This window comes from Neopsephotus bourkii, unplaced genomic scaffold (genome assembly GCF_033783945.1).
Source record: "Neopsephotus bourkii isolate Nb327-2 ecotype Australia unplaced genomic scaffold, CSIRO-AGI_Nbou_v1 NB_1680, whole genome shotgun sequence".
Classification (NCBI taxonomy): Eukaryota; Metazoa; Chordata; class Aves; order Psittaciformes; family Psittacidae; genus Neopsephotus; species Neopsephotus bourkii.
In genome coordinates this window covers 235760-248664 of record NW_026902154.1, presented here as the reverse complement: position 1 = coordinate 248664, position 12905 = coordinate 235760, and the positions used below count along the sequence as shown (strand labels likewise).

At 49.6% G+C, this 12905-nt stretch overlaps 1 long non-coding RNA gene across 1 annotated transcript; it reads right to left on the bottom strand.

Moving 5' to 3' along the window:
* Window positions 1-6819: 6819 nt before the first annotated feature.
* Window positions 6820-12543, bottom strand: LOC133224429 (uncharacterized). The gene is made up of 3 exons (XR_009728850.1): window positions 12453-12543; window positions 10098-10203; window positions 6820-7638 (listed from the first exon to the last, which is right to left on the bottom strand). It is a non-coding gene; the product is annotated as an uncharacterized LOC133224429 (long non-coding RNA).
* Between the last annotated feature and the right edge of the window lie 362 nt (window positions 12544-12905).

Genomic DNA, 12905 nt, shown 5'->3' with positions numbered 1-12905 from the left:
CAGTATTACTTTATGCGAAAAATAGAACCCAACTGCACATGCAGCAGTTCATAGGTGAGGGTAGGGTGTGGGTCAGATCCCGATGGTGGTGGCAGTGGCATGGGGAAAATGCAGGATGGGGGAAAACAAGGCAGCAAGGGTCAGTGGGATGCTACACCCCACATTTTAGGTTGTGTCTGGAATTCCAGCCTGGTTTGTGTTGGAAGGGACCTCAAAGCTCATCCAGTTCTATCCCCTCCCACAGGCAGGGACACCTTCCACCAGACCAGGTTGTTCCAAGCCCCTGTGTCCAACCTGGCCTTGAACACTGCCAGGGATGGGGCAGCCACAGCTTCTCTGGGCACCCTGTGCCAGCGCCTCAGCACCCTCACAGGGAAGAGCTTCTGCCTAAGAGCTCATCTCAGTGTCCCCTCTGTCAGGTTAAAGCCATTCCCCCTTGTCCTGTCCCTACAGACCCTTGTCCAAAGCCAGCTTTCTTGTAACCCCTTTAGGCACTGGAAGCTGCTCTAAGGTCTTATGGAGCCTCCTCTTCTCCAGGTTTTGTCGTTCCTTATTATTGTCATTGTTGTTCTCTCATTTTTACAGGCGCAGTGAGGAGCTTTGTGTCCTTGCTCTGTATCCTCTCAGCCCCAGGGATTCAAATGTTCGGTGTCTGCTCTCCAGGGATGCTCATGAACAGACTGCTCTCCATCGGGCTGCCAGTCACTGATCTTTAAAACAACTGAGACATGGGGGGTGGTAAGAGCCCATTAACCCCAGGATGCATTACTGTCGTAGAACAGCAAATATTTTTATGAGCTAAATTTCAGCTTTGGCAACAATGTATTTTAGAAAACAATGAACTGGGCCCTAAAAGTCATGAAGCTGACTTGGAAGTCTTAGATTTTTTTCAGCAGATCTTAGATTTTTTTTTTTTTTTTATATTCTTCTGATACCTAGTTCTTACCAATTTTTAAGTTTGCAGTAAGTACTAATTTCTTTTTCCTCTACTGAAACCTGGCTCCAGAGCTGAGGCTTTAAAGAAGCCAGTAAATAATCACAGAATCACAGAATCCCAAGGGTTGGAAGGGACCTCAAAAGATCATCTAGTCCAACCCCCATGCATCCTGGGGTTAATGCGAGACAAAAACATGTCACAGGCTTCTGATTCCTGACTGACAGTTATTAAGACAGTATAAACTAAATGTAAGTTTGTGACACAGACACAGCAAGATTACAGTCACCAGCATATAATCAGGAGATGCTTTCTTTGGATGCTTCATCCTCTTCCACCACTGAAAGCGTTGTGAAGAATATGGAACTTCTATGTTCTGGTGAAGTCAACGACAAGGCAACGTGTGCTTGTCACACTCATCTAGCAGACATCCATCACCCTGACTGACCAGCCATTCTGGTCCTCTCACACTGCCACAGCTTTCAAAGGGAAATGGGGACTTGGTGCCATCAACGTCAGACTGAAACCTCCAGCTCTGCAGCAGTGGCACTGAATGTGCATTACAGGTCGGGGTGGAGGCTGCAGAGAGATGCTTACTTTTGTCCTCCCGGGAAGTACCTAAAGCTAGCAGCTATTCCCCATAATACCCCCAGGTCCTCATTTTGCTGAAATCTAAAGTGGCTGAGTTTAGGGACTTTTGCTCTGCCCCCAGGACTTGAGTCACCTTTTAATAACTAACAATACACCTTCATGGCTGTAGAAGGGCCAAGAATTATTTATCAGGTTTAAGTTAGGTGATTTACCACATCAACACTTGTATTGTGTTTGAGGTCATGGTCTCTAAACTCTAAATCAGGAAAAAACATGGGATACTGCTATAGTAAGCCTGACATTCCAGTTGCTGTGGTTTCCAACAAACAGCAAGTGTTGCCGTCATTTCTGGCTTCCAGCTGTGCTGTGATTACTAGCCCAAGGCGATTTGATTTTTAGTGTACCTGTACCTCACCCAGCGGGAAGGCTGTCCATCCAGCAGGATGGGTGCATGTTTTCTTTGGAGCTATGTAATGATGCCCGTCTTTCCTCCTCCTGTGCTTGCAGAAATACAGACTGACTCTTGCAGTTGTGGTTTGGGTGGAATACACCAGCCCACAGATGGCTCAACAGGTACAACACTGGCTTCTGCACACTCCAGTTAACACGCTCTGTATCTGAAAGATGAAATAATGCTACTGGGAAATCAGTAACATTAATCATGTTCATAATAATCTTTTTTAAAGTATTAAGTTGCTATGGGTATGCCTGTCTGTCTCTTCTGTGGCTCTGAAAGTTTGGCTGGCTTGAAATTTCGCTTGGAGGCATTGTAATTAAACCTTGAAGTGATTAATGAGCAAGCTTTATATTTCAGAATAGTCTCAAAGGAACAGCAGGGTGTTGACAGAAATGAAATAACTGCTAATTTAAAAGCGTCAAAGTTTCTGTAAGCATGTGGTTTGTAGTGTGGGGAATAAGCTCTTCAGAAATATCACTGTAGCCCATGTAATCTGAATCTCGGTCCTTCCCTAATGAGGAATTGATGATGGGAGTCCTGCTGCAAGAAACTGAGCCTGGGAGTTAGTATTGCCCACCAGGGAATACATCATACAACACCAGCCCTTCTCCTTCACCCTAAAATCTTGGGAAGGTCCAGGAAGCCTAAGCCATGAACATCTGTCTAGGAAGTAGGCAGATTCCAAACCACTGCTTACTATTGCAGCTGGAAACTAGATCTTATTGACATCTATAAACATCAGAATATGTCTTTTTTCTCTCAGTGCTTCTGGGAAGATGTTCATCATCACATGCAGATCTAGAAAGGTAAAGAGTGATCTTGTTTAGTCCAAAAACCTCCAGGACAGAGACACAGTCATGCAGTGCCCAACATTAGGTGCACAAGTCAGTTTTGCTGGCATGTTACTTACTGCTTGGGCAGTGTTGAGAAGGCAGCAGTGTAAATACCAAGCCCTTTAAGTGAAGAGGGCAGAAATGGCAGCATCTATGATACTCTGACCATGACTCATGCCCTACAAAGTCACAAGCATTTTGTGGAGGACCCTTGTGTCAATCTCGTGGGGATAAGAGCTTTGCTGAACTTTCCAATGCAGTTCATAAAATCAGGTTCCTGAGCCCGATACATTGAAGCCAAATAAATGGCCTCAGATATTTTCATGGCATCAAATAAGTATTCAGCATTCCTGAAGATCAGAAGCAAGTTCATGTTTTCAGTGCCCTCAGTATGGACAGAGACCCTGACTTGAGAAGCCCATTTTTTAAGTCCTCCTCTTCTGATGTGTGCAGAGTAAAAGACACAAAGGATGTGTTAAAACAGATCCTGTATTGAAGCATGCAGGTGTGGGCAGTGTGTGAAGGTTTAGACTCCATTGCAGGCAGCAGTTCAGAGCAGCATCCTCCCCAGCTCCATCACTCAGTGATGGTTATAGAAATAAGCTGTGTTTCCACAAGTCACCTCAGCTGCTGTGCCTCACGCATCTGTGTGTGCATCTGGAGTGACTCCTTCTTTGCTGGGCTGATTGGTACAAAATGCATTAGCTTGCTTTGTAAGATTAATCCTGATGTTCTTTGGGCAACCCATTCCAGTGCCTCACCACCCTCACAGTAAAGAACTTCTTCCTTATATTCAACCTGAACTTCTCCTGTTTCAGTTTGAACCATTAACATTGCCTGCTCATGTCCAGTCTTTCAGCCACCAGCACCCCCAAGTCCTTATCCTCATGTTAATGACTAGCAGAGCACTGGGAACAGTTTATCAAGCTTCCTCCCATTTTTCTGAGCTCTGTAAATAGTCACGTCTACAAGCCCTTACTGCAGCATGGTTATGACAAGTGGCTGCATTCCTTTTCCCTGTGTTCCTGCAGAGTAAGTCACAGCAGCCGTCGTCCTGGTGATAGCCATGCCCTCTCCTTCATATAAGCTCATAGGTTTATGTTAAGCAGCCAAGATTTTGAGATTTGCTCAAGTTGCTTACAGATCCCAAACTAAGCTGTGTGCCTTGTGCCCAGACCGGCAGCTAGACCAAAGGAATAACGTTTGAGGTTGTGAGGCAGCTCGCAAATGGTTTGAAATACTGATCTGAGCTCTAGTGAGGGGAGTCACATTGCAAAATAACACTCGAGCTTCACAGACTGATTAGATTAGCACAGCAGCACACTCGTATTAATGGCCAGGTCTCCACCGCATTAGTAGCTTGAGTGCTTGCAGTTCCTGACCTTCTGCCCGTGCTGACAGTCTGTTAGCTGGGGTTCAAAGTAAGCTTTGGATTAAGCCAGAAAATTCAGTGATTAGAGGAGAGACCTTTAGCTGACCTTTGACGAGAATTTTAGGTTTCCCACGACCTCGGAAACGGTGTCTGGGAAAGAGTGTGGGGTCAGGTGAAAGGTAAGTGTGCTCGGAGGCAAGTGGCCCTGTGGCAATTCCACAAGTGTGGATAGGCTGTACCAGCGTCTGCCTCCTACTGCAAAGTGCCCAGTACCCAGTGGGCAGAGTTGTTCATAAAAGTATCTCTGTGCTGCATCTTGGCCCAGGTCCAGCTTTCTGTCCCAGGCCATCAAGTATGATACTGTTCTGCAATGCCAACTATTGCATTAGTCATTGGATGTCAGGTCTTCAGGTCAGTGTCATCAGGTGTCCTGCAGCTTTGCAGATGGCAGAACAGTCCAGTTCCCACACAAGAAAATTTTAGGGTGCTTTTATATCCTTACATAGATAAGGCAGGATAGCTGGATGTAGGCAGGGATGAAGGCAGAAACTGCAAGAGCCATTGGTCTGCATGGAATCTCCTCCTAGGAGAGAAGAATTTGTAGCACAGATTACACTACCACTTAAATCAAGAACATTGCTTTGTGAATTCCAGCTATTGCTCTGGGGAAGCCCTGGGAAGCCAGTGGTGCTCCAATCCAAGGCAGGGACTGGAGTGTTAAGGAGACTTCTCTTTGCATGCTCCCAACCCTTGGTGTTAAGACCAAAGGGATGGGACTTTCAGGGAAACACATGAACAAAACTGGGAAAATCATAATTAGGAAAGAGGTCCTGGCTGGTGGGAATGGTGCCATAGACTGCTGGCCTGGCAGAAGCTGTGAATCTCAAGTATTCCCATTGCGATAGGATAAGGGGTAATGGTTTTAAACTAAAAGAGGGGTAATTGGGTCAGGAATTCCCTTTTCAATTCCCTTACCTTAAGTTTCTCACCACTGTGAAGAAAACCAGTCAACTAAGTCACACTGTTTTCTGAGTCCTTCATGCTCACTCAGCTATACCGCACCTGCTGTTGTACAGAGCCAGTACAAGACATAAACACACAGAACAGTGCATGTCAGGCTCTTGATCCTGTCTTTTCCATTAACTGGCATCTCATTGAAGATGTTCCATTTGGGATGTTTACTGCTCTGCTTTTTCAGGTATGAGAAGATTGGCATTAAAATGCAGAATGTGCTGGCAAACAGAAATCCATCAGGGCACTGATGATAGAGCTCTTGCTAGTGTTATGTTAATGGTATTTAACAATTAAAGGTATAAAGATTGTAGTTTTAGGCTGGCAGTTGAAACTGTCAATTCTGATTTTCCAACACAGATAAACCAGGCAAGGCTGTGTTCTGGATTCAGGATCCGTGGCAGTGTAATTCCTACTGCGTCATGAAGAGCATCCTTCATTTCTGTCACAAAAGCCAGCCAAGCATCCAGCATCCCTTGTTTGTAAATCCATCAGGAAGGTAACTCCTGAGGCTTTGGAGTCTTTGCTGAACATCTAGAGATGGTGAGAAAACACAGGTCAGAGACATTTGTACCTGGAATTCCGGTCTCAGCAAGTGAGACCAGAGCTGGAAGGGGTTTGTAACCAGCACAATGAGAGCAAACTAAGCCACATGATCTGAGCCTGCCACTGCTTTGAAAGCTTTTGAACATTGTCAGGAGGCAGATTTCCTCAGTGTAATGATCAAACAGCAGTGATTTCTGAGTGCAAAACCTGTGGCCATCTGTAATCTTTCCCAGTCAATCTCTTCCACCCTTTAAAGATAATTTAAAACTCTTTCCATTCCCGTGGTGTCTGTAAACTTGGCAGCTCTTGGCTCTGTGGGAAGGGAAAAGACCCTTTCTTTCTCCTTCCTGTGCTAGCCTGGTAAGATTGCAGCATTAACAGGGTTTTAAATTGTTTTATTATAAAGCATACAGGCACAGAGCCCTTTGGCAAGGGCACCCTTTAGAAATAAATCGAGTCATCATCCATACAATAGAGAAGTTAATTCAGTATGGATCTGTCCTCCAGTTAAGGGCATGCACATCCCTTAGAGAATGGCATTACTGACTGACCAGACTTTTCCTGTTAACTGCTGTTTGCTTTTCCTGACAGATCCCACTGTTCTGCCTATGGAAATGGCTTTTTGATAGCTACAGTGACATTCTTGTGTGGGATCAGCCTTGCCCTGGGCCCTCTGCTAAAGGTTCTGCTGTACTTCCAGGACATCATACATACCAGGACTACTACCACTAGAAGGACTCAGCTTGGAGACTTTGTCATCTGGCCTGCCCCAAACCTAATTGCCCTCTGCTTTCTGCCTTCCTTTGTCTCCAAGGCAGGATTTAAACCACCAGTGAGTAATCCTGTAAGAGTTGAAGGCACCAGTGGTCAAGAGCTGTTTTCTCTCAGTGTTTCTCAGCAAAGACAAGGTGCATTGTTCCTGTTGGGCACCTGGCCAGTCAGGACCTTTGTGCTAAGTCTTGCCGCAAGGGGGGTGTTGTGACCTGAAAACACAAAAGAAGCACAAAATGCCAAGGAGAGGACTGAAGAGACATGCTTCACAACAGGGAACCAAGTCTGAGGACAAAAGTCCAAAAGACACTTGTACTTGCGCCAGCTGCGTGGGAAAGGGGTAACAGCTCCCATCTTGTTGTTTCCTTAGGTAAATGAAGTATCCTTTTGTGATCAGAAGGTCTGGTTGGTTCATGCATGTCATGTTGAAATGATTTGCCCTGTATGCTCACACTGCTTTGCTCTCTTCTGTGGCCAGTACACAGCCGGAGATGTTGCACTCCCATGTCTCCCAGGGAATCCCCTCTGGTCCCTCCCACGTTAAGTGATTACCGGGACTTGCCCAGAGAGAAAGGACAGTTCTTGTGAACATGTCAGATTTGATCACCAGAGCATTATAGCATCCCAGACTGGTTTGGGTTGGAAGGGACCTTAAAGCTCATCCAGTTCCAACCCCTAGCCACAGGCAGGGACACCTTCCACTAGACCAGGGTGCTCCAAGCCCCTGTGTCCAACCTGGCCTTGAGCACTGCCAGGGATGGGGCAGCCACAGCTTCTCTGGGCACCCTGTGCCAGGGCCTCAGCACCCTCACAGGGAAGAGCTTCTGCCTAAGAGCTCATCTCAGTGTCCCCTCTGTGAGATTGGTCTCACAACAGATGATCTCCCCTCTGTTGTGAGATGATCTCACAACACAGCTACAGGTCTCTTTATTATTTAATGCAGAAGTGGTTTCATATCATTGCAGCTTGCAGAGTGCTACATTCAGCCACTTGACAACAAACTTCCCTACAGGACTGGCTTCTGCAGGTTCTTCTGCCCACCTTGCAGCATCAAACAAGCCTAGTGCTCATTACCAGGCCTCTTGATGTGGTTCTATGCTCTGCAGTAGATTTGCAGGGACGTCTTCAAGAGGAGAAATGAAAAGGCCTTAATATGTTCAGACAGCAGTGATATGTTACGGAGAAAGCTGCGTGTAGCCTGGGCTGAGCTGCTGTACTGGATGCTCCTCCATCTTCCTGCTCCTCTCTGAGAAAGGTGCTTGCTATGGCATGCTGAGGAGAGCTCCCCTGAACGCCAAGGAAGTCTGGAGACCCCAAACAGCAGCACTGTAGAGAAACCTACAGCTCCTTGTATGACAGAGGGGTGTTGGATGTGCTCTGCCTGAGAGGGGCCAGAAGCCTCACCCTTACCCCAGGGACAACTACAGGTTTATTCTTTAGCCCCCTGAGCCCCCGCTGCTCTCAAGCTTGCAAGGCTGGCAGGACTCTGGGCACTGCTGTATGCAAGTCAGAGCCTGGTTCTCCTGGCCAAGGGGAGCACCTGTGTGAGAGGGAATCTGCTTGTGCAAAGACAGCCTGCTGTCCTTCAGCCAGACCCCTATTTCTGAGCTCAGAGCGCTGGGTCAAGCCCAAATCCACACAGTTCTAACCTCTGAAAAAGGCAGGACTACACAAGCCCTATGCATTGCAGTTTGGTGTGCTAGGGTGCTGAGTGCTGGGCTGGCCTTCCCTCTCCCAGCCACAGCTAAGCCATTCCCACTTGAGGACCACAGGGTGTCAAGGAACAGGACCTCACTATTCATCCCATGCAACCCCTCCTCTTTTCTCCCCACACTGCTGTGCACATGGGGCAAAGATACAGACATGTCCTGCTACCTGCAGGCTTTAACTGTTCCTCTGTGTTATCTCTCCATCTCCTCCCAGGCTGCAGGAGTTGGGGCAGTAGAAGAGTCAAAGACATTCTTGCAACCTCACCACCCAATCATGATTGTATCTTGGCCAGCCTGTCCTTATCAGGGAGGAGTCAAGATACAAGTGAGTAAGAAATGTCTGAGGTCATCAAAGAGGACTACAAGCACTGTGGAGCTGTTGGGACACTGGAAAAGACCCTGGTGCAGGTTGCATATGCAGACCTGAAATTACTGGGATGCCATACGTTCCCTTCTCCTAACACACATCAGGTTTCAGCACAGCAACAGCCAGATGGTGCTTCCTGTCACATTACAAGCTGTGTCCTTGCCTTGGCTTGTCCCCTGAGCTCAGTCACTGAAATTCTGCCTCCAACCTCGGGGCACAGAGCGATCACTGCTCCATAAACAGGAAGAGCCTCCAGCTCTGCCAACACCAGTGAAACTGCAGTGCGAGGACTCCTGCACAGCTGCCTGCAGGTCTGGAGTGAGCACGCTGGTGCCCAGGGTGGGCAGGCACAGACATTGCTCCACCAGCACCCAGCTGCATGCACACATTCAGGCTCCTGCACACCTAGCCCAGCTTCAACAAGTGCCACCTTCCTCTCCCAGGCCTTGAGGCTGTTTTCAGCTCAGAAACTGACATTTCCTTCTGCACACAGCTCAGCACAGGGGTGATGCTTTAGTCTGAGAGCTGTTTCCACAGTTGCCACACTCTCAGCTTTGGCTCTGCTACTGGAGGAGTAGGGACAGAGGGCAAGGAGATCCTAGGGAATAGTCCCTGTGCCAGCTGGTGGCCAGTCCTCCAGGAAGCAGGCTCGCAGGCAGGATAAATTAACCTCCTGGCCCTGCAGAGGAGCAGTGGGATGCATCTCCAGTGCCTTCATCCCTGCCAGGCAGAACTGCTAGGGAGCCCCTTGAACCTGCTGCCCAAAGGTGTGATTCCCCCGTCATGAAACCAATAAATTGAGGCTAAACAATATTTATTGCTCAAACTCAATTAAAGGTCCACCAACATCAACTGCAGCTTCAGGAAGTCACATGGATTTGTCACTGCATTGCTGATTCTTAAACTTTATGGCAAATGATCCAAAATGTGCAATCCTTCACCTAAAAAGGGACAGCTCTCAACCTCAAAGAGTTCCCTTGGACAGCATCTCTGACTGCAGACCTGCTGCTTCAATGAGGAACGACCCCAAACAGCTCTCTTGTAGAGCTCCATTTATACCCTAGTCCAGTCTGTGGTCAGAAATAGTCACATAGCCCCAGTGGGCTCAGGAGCCAACTTCCTCCTTTGTCAGGGCTTTGTCAGGACTCCATCAGGATGGCTGTACCTGCCCCATCCCTGCCAGGCGATGTGTCCCCAGGCTGGTGTGACAGCAGTGCCACTGCTCCCTGGGGACAACACTGCTGATGAAAATGTCAAGGAAACAGAACTTGAAGAAGCCAATGGCAGTCCCTGTGGAGCCAGGACCAAAACCCACAACCTGGCCTGTTCTGCAAACCTGCCCATGCTCACAAGCACAGCAGGAGCCCCGGGACCTGCTCAGACCCAGAAAGGCACACAGCTCATTGCTGGGCCCCAAATGGGCATCAGTATCCACCACACCACAAAAAATACCTCAGACGACTCCTCCCAGGTGAAGCCTCAGGGCCTCCCAGATTGCTGTCTCACCTCCTCCATGACAGCAGTGTCTCTCAGTTTTGATCAGCAGCTCCTTCCTCTGGGAAATGTCTTTCATCAGAGACATGTATGTTTCCATGACATCCTGCAGCTTCATCTGGAACAAGAGAACAGCATCAGGGGGTGCAGCAGCACCTCCCAGCCACCTCCAAAGCCATCCCTCTGCTCCTTCAGCTTGGTCTCAGCTCCCAAGAGAGCTCTGCAGCACCACACATCCCCTGCAGAAGGCAGCAACATAGAATCGTGGAATCCCAGACTGGTTTGGGTTGGAAGTGACCTCAAAGCTCATCCAGTTCCAACCCCCTGACATGGGCAGGGACACCTTCTACCAGACCAGGTTGCTCCAGGCCCTGTCCAAGCCAGCCTTGAGCACTGCCAGGGATGGGGCAGCCACAGCTTCTCTGAGTAACCTGTGCCAGGGCCTCACTGCACTCAAAGTAAATAATGAAATAATGAAAAATTGCCTTGTTTTTCCAGGCAGGTCTGGTTCCCTGCAGCCAGGAAGAAAATAAAAACAAACAAAATCCTAAATCCATAGCTGTGTGTATGGGCCATGTGATGATCCCCACCCTGAAGGTCAGGCTGGAATCACCAAACAGGAGGCAGAAAGCTGCATGGCTATTCCAACTGGGGGAAGTGCACAGGCACCATCTGAACTCTGTGTATGAGCATCCTGTTGACATTCAGGTCCATGGAACTGTCACCCGCTCCTGGGGCTGGGATCTCCGGACCACTGCTGACCCGGCATCTCACCGCTGGTCCCCACACGGGCCAGCTTCCGTCTCCAACCACCAAAGCTCTAGCAAATCAGCCCTGTTCTGGGAAGGCACTGGCCACTGAGAGCCTCCAGCTCTCCAGCAGGGATGCATTTGCACCTCGGTGGGGGGTTCTCTGCTGTGGATGCTGTAGCATTCTTACAGACTCTGCTTTATCATGATCTGGCTGTAAAACTGGGGGAACAGCAGCACCAGTCCTGAAGGCAGCTGCCCCCACAGTATGTCTGATTTTAGGAGCTTTGGAAGGGTGTGGAATATCATTTCTAAGTGTTGGATGCAGGCCCTGGCCCAGTATGTGTCTTGGACTTCCCTGTGCTGAATGATCAGGACCAACAGTGATGGGTGACAGGGCTTTTTAGATGTGCACCTCTTCCCCCACAAACTGCTGATGTTGCCCATCATGCATCTCCACAGCTTTTCTGGGGTGAGGGATGCAAGTCAACCTAATTCTATGTACAGGAGAAAAATCAATGTTCTGGCAATGACGGTCCTATTTCTGGCCAGAACATGTCAAAAGTCTATTGCAAAACACATTTTGAGTCATAACCACATCCAGTCCATGGGAGGAACCGGGGGATGCTTCCCAGCCTCGTTTTGTGCAGGAATGGACACCCCTCATTGAAGGATCTTTGTAACATACACAATTCCATGCCAGAACTCAAGCATTTTGAGATGAGGAGGAAGAGGATAGCACATATGTGACACAGCCTGGATGTCCTCTTTGTATGCAAGGTGGGATGGGGCTCCCATGAAAAAGCTTAACATGGGGTTTCATGGGGCTTAACATGGGGTTTAATTCATGATATGGGATCATGAATAAACAGCTACGTTAAAAGCAGTTGCTGTGTGAGGTGGCTGAGTAAGACCACAGAGATTATAAACTCAGGCCTCTGCATGGGCCCAGAGTCTGTAATGCTCCCACCTGAGACAGCCTGTATTTCATCATTCGATGGGATGAGGAGAGGCACCTGGGTGACCCATGGTGGGATGGTGGGCACGGGTGCCATAACTGGAGGGTCCCGCAATGTTGTGCCAGACGTTCTGCAGCTGCAGGAAGTGGGGTGCAGGTTTTAAGAAGTTTATAGCTCTGTACAGGTGCTCCAGGTGGTTGTAATGGCCAAAAACATATTTTCATTTACTTTGCCCTGGGAATCAGACTAACGACAGCTGGATCTTTCTGTAGAGACAAAAACAGCTGGAGAGGGGCTTGGGACAAGGGCCTGTAGGGACAGGACAAGGGGGAATGGCTTTAACCTGACAGAGGGGACACTGAGCTGAGCTCTTAGGCAGAAGCTCTTCCCTGTGAGGGTGCTGAGGCGCTGGCACAGAGTGCCCAGAGAAGCTGTGGCTGCCCCATCCCTGGCAGTGTTCAAGGCCAGGTTGGACACAGGGGCTTGGAGCAAGCTGCTCCAGTGGAAGGGGTCCCTGCCTGTGGCAGGGGGGTGGAAGTGGGTGAGGTTTTAAGGTCCCAGCCCAAACCAGTTTGGGGTTCTGTGACCCCATGACACGGTGCAAGGTGCCTGCTCTGAGTGGCCCTGCAGGGGCAGGGTTTGGAGCAGTCTCAACTCACCCCGTGGCTCTGTGCAGCACCTCCAGAAGAACATGGTGTCGGTCCCCCCGCCCTGTGCCCAGGTCCTACCCTGGGAGTGACAGGAGGTGACGAGCGGCGGCCGAGCAGGGTGTGGGGAGGTTGAGGTGGCCTGGCCAGGGCAGGAGTGAAGGAGCCGTGGTGGAGACCGAAGGAGTCTGATGGGGGATGAGCGGGGGTGACAGGAGGGGTGACAGGAGGGGTGACTGACGGGGAGCTGACGGCTGCCATAGCGCGACAGGGGTTGTGCCGAGCGGTCGGACGGGCTGGACCTCCGGGCCGCCAGGGGGCGCTGCGCGGCGGACGGTTGTGCCGACCTCTCTCGAAGGCGCGTTTTCCGGGTTGGCCGCGCGGCGCACGGGGCCGGCCCAGGCTGCAGCCGCCGGCACCGGGCACGGGCCTCGGCGCGCTCCGTGCGGGCCCCGAGCCCGCCGC